We start from the raw sequence: 4,933 nt of genomic DNA on the forward strand, positions 1-4,933 counted from the left end.
ATAAATGCATCATAATCATATGCGCTGTTTATCAATGGCCTCCCATGCTACAATAATGATATAAATGCATCATAATCATATGCGCTGTTTATCAATGGCCTCCCATGCTACAATAATGATATAAATGCATCATAATCATATGCGCTGTTTATCAATGGCCTCCCATGCTACAATAATGATATAAATGCATCATAATCATATGCGCTGTTTATCAATGGCCTCCCATGCTACAATAATGATATAAATGCATCATAATCATATGCGCTGTTTATCAATGGCCTCCCATGCTACAATAATGATATAAATGCATCATAATCATATGCGCTGTTTATCAATGGCCTCCCATGCTACAATAATGATATAAATGCATCATAATCATATGCGCTGTTTATCAATGGCCTCCCATGCTACAATAATGATATAAATGCATCATAATCATATGCGCTGTTTATCAATGGCCTCCCATGCTACAATAATGATATAAATGCATCATAATCATATGCGCTGTTTATCAATGGCCTCCCATGCTACAATAATGATATAAATGCATCATAATCATATGCGCTGTTTATCAATGGCCTCCCATGCTACAATAATGATATAAATGCATCATAATCATATGCGCTGTTTATCAATGGCCTCCCATGCTACAATAATGATATAAATGCATCATAATCATATGCGCTGTTTATCAATGGCCTCCCATGCTACAATAATGATATAAATGCATCATAATCATATGCGCTGTTTATCAATGGCCTCCCATGCTACAATAATGATATAAATGCATCATAATCATATGCGCTGTTTATCAATGGCCTCCCATGCTACAATAATGATATAAATGCATCATAATCATATGCGCTGTTTATCAATGGCCTCCCATGCTACAATAATGATATAAATGCATCATAATCATATGCGCTGTTTATCAATGGCCTCCCATGCTACAATAATGATATAAATGCATCATAATCATATGCGCTGTTTATCAATGGCCTCCCATGCTACAATAATGATATAAATGCATCATAATCATATGCGCTGTTTATCAATGGCCTCCCATGCTACAATAATGATATAAATGCATCATAATCATATGCGCTGTTTATCAATGGCCTCCCATGCTACAATAATGATATAAATGCATCATAATCATATGCGCTGTTTATCAATGGCCTCCCATGCTACAATAATGATATAAATGCATCATAATCATATGCGCTGTTTATCAATGGCCTCCCATGCTACAATAATGATATAAATGCATCATAATCATATGCGCTGTTTATCAATGGCCTCCCATGCTACAATAATGATATAAATGCATCATAATCATATGCGCTGTTTATCAATGGCCTCCCATGCTACAATAATGATATAAATGCATCATAATCATATGCGCTGTTTATCAATGGCCTCCCATGCTACAATAATGATATAAATGCATCATAATCATATGCGCTGTTTATCAATGGCCTCCCATGCTACAATAATGATATAAATGCATCATAATCATATGCGCTGTTTATCAATGGCCTCCCATGCTACAATAATGATATAAATGCATCATAATCATATGCGCTGTTTATCAATGGCCTCCCATGCTACAATAATGATATAAATGCATCATAATCATATGCGCTGTTTATCAATGGCCTCCCATGCTACAATAATGATATAAATGCATCATAATCATATGCGCTGTTTATCAATGGCCTCCCATGCTACAATAATGATATAAATGCATCATAATCATATGCGCTGTTTATCAATGGCCTCCCATGCTACAATAATGATATAAATGCATCATAATCATATGCGCTGTTTATCAATGGCCTCCCATGCTACAATAATGATATAAATGCATCATAATCATATGCGCTGTTTATCAATGGCCTCCCATGCTACAATAATGATATAAATGCATCATAATCATATGCGCTGTTTATCAATGGCCTCCCATGCTACAATAATGATATAAATGCATCATAATCATATGCGCTGTTTATCAATGGCCTCCCATGCTACAATAATGATATAAATGCATCATAATCATATGCGCTGTTTATCAATGGCCTCCCATGCTACAATAATGATATAAATGCATCATAATCATATGCGCTGTTTATCAATGGCCTCCCATGCTACAATAATGATATAAATGCATCATAATCATATGCGCTGTTTATCAATGGCCTCCCATGCTACAATAATGATATAAATGCATCATAATCATATGCGCTGTTTATCAATGGCCTCCCATGCTACAATAATGATATAAATGCATCATAATCATATGCGCTGTTTATCAATGGCCTCCCATGCTACAATAATGATATAAATGCATCATAATCATATGCGCTGTTTATCAATGGCCTCCCATGCTACAATAATGATATAAATGCATCATAATCATATGCGCTGTTTATCAATGGCCTCCCATGCTACAATAATGATATAAATGCATCATAATCATATGCGCTGTTTATCAATGGCCTCCCATGCTACAATAATGATATAAATGCATCATAATCATATGCGCTGTTTATCAATGGCCTCCCATGCTACAATAATGATATAAATGCATCATAATCATATGCGCTGTTTATCAATGGCCTCCCATGCTACAATAATGATATAAATGCATCATAATCATATGCGCTGTTTATCAATGGCCTCCCATGCTACAATAATGATATAAATGCATCATAATCATATGCGCTGTTTATCAATGGCCTCCCATGCTACAATAATGATATAAATGCATCATAATCATATGCGCTGTTTATCAATGGCCTCCCATGCTACAATAATGATATAAATGCATCATAATCATATGCGCTGTTTATCAATGGCCTCCCATGCTACAATAATGATATAAATGCATCATAATCATATGCGCTGTTTATCAATGGCCTCCCATGCTACAATAATGATATAAATGCATCATAATCATATGCGCTGTTTATCAATGGCCTCCCATGCTACAATAATGATATAAATGCATCATAATCATATGCGCTGTTTATCAATGGCCTCCCATGCTACAATAATGATATAAATGCATCATAATCATATGCGCTGTTTATCAATGGCCTCCCATGCTACAATAATGATATAAATGCATCATAATCATATGCGCTGTTTATCAATGGCCTCCCATGCTACAATAATGATATAAATGCATCATAATCATATGCGCTGTTTATCAATGGCCTCCCATGCTACAATAATGATATAAATGCATCATAATCATATGCGCTGTTTATATGCTACAATAATGATATAAATGCATCATAATCATATGCGCTGTTTATCAATGGCCTCCCATGCTACAATAATGATATAAATGCATCATAATCATATGCGCTGTTTATCAATGGCCTCCCATGCTACAATAATGATATAAATGCATCATAATCATATGCGCTGTTTATCAATGGCCTCCCATGCTACAATAATGATATAAATGCATCATAATCATATGCGCTGTTTATCAATGGCCTCCCATGCTACAATAATGATATAAATGCATCATAATCATATGCGCTGTTTATCAATGGCCTCCCATGCTACAATAATGATATAAATGCATCATAATCATATGCGCTGTTTATCAATGGCCTCCCATGCTACAATAATGATATAAATGCATCATAATCATATGCGCTGTTTATCAATGGCCTCCCATGCTACAATAATGATATAAATGCATCATAATCATATGCGCTGTTTATCAATGGCCTCCCATGCTACAATAATGATATAAATGCATCATAATCATATGCGCTGTTTATCAATGGCCTCCCATGCTACAATAATGATATAAATGCATCATAATCATATGCGCTGTTTATCAATGGCCTCCCATGCTACAATAATGATATAAATGCATCATAATCATATGCGCTGTTTATCAATGGCCTCCCATGCTACAATAATGATATAAATGCATCATAATCATATGCGCTGTTTATCAATGGCCTCCCATGCTACAATAATGATATAAATGCATCATAATCATATGCGCTGTTTATCAATGGCCTCCCATGCTACAATAATGATATAAATGCATCATAATCATATGCGCTGTTTATCAATGGCCTCCCATGCTACAATAATGATATAAATGCATCATAATCATATGCGCTGTTTATCAATGGCCTCCCATGCTACAATAATGATATAAATGCATCATAATCATATGCGCTGTTTATCAATGGCCTCCCATGCTACAATAATGATATAAATGCATCATAATCATATGCGCTGTTTATCAATGGCCTCCCATGCTACAATAATGATATAAATGCATCATAATCATATGCGCTGTTTATCAATGGCCTCCCATGCTACAATAATGATATAAATGCATCATAATCATATGCGCTGTTTATCAATGGCCTCCCATGCTACAATAATGATATAAATGCATCATAATCATATGCGCTGTTTTATCAATGGCCTCCCATGCTACAATAATGATATAAATGCATCATAATCATATGCGCTGTTTATCAATGGCCTCCCATGCTACAATAATGATATAAATGCATCATAATCATATGCGCTGTTTATCAATGGCCTCCCATGCTACAATAATGATATAAATGCATCATAATCATATGCGCTGTTTATCAATGGCCTCCCATGCTACAATAATATAATGCATCATAATCATATGCGCTGTTTATCAATGGCCTCCCATGCTACAATAATGATATAAATGCATCATAATCATATGCGCTGTTTATCAATGGCCTCCCATGCTACAATAATGATATAAATGCATCATAATCATATGCGCTGTTTATCAATGGCCTCCCATGCTACAATAATGATATAAATGCATCATAATCATATGCGCTGTTTATCAATGGCCTCCCATGCTACAATAATGATATAAATGCATCATAATCATATGCGCTGT

The sequence above is a fragment of the Alosa pseudoharengus genome, unplaced genomic scaffold, assembly GCF_046254945.1.
Source record: "Alosa pseudoharengus isolate Yale_2024_CS ecotype anadromous, Long Island Sound unplaced genomic scaffold, YU_APseudo_1.1 YU_APseudo_1.1_scf_6, whole genome shotgun sequence".
Classification (NCBI taxonomy): Eukaryota; Metazoa; Chordata; class Actinopteri; order Clupeiformes; family Clupeidae; genus Alosa; species Alosa pseudoharengus.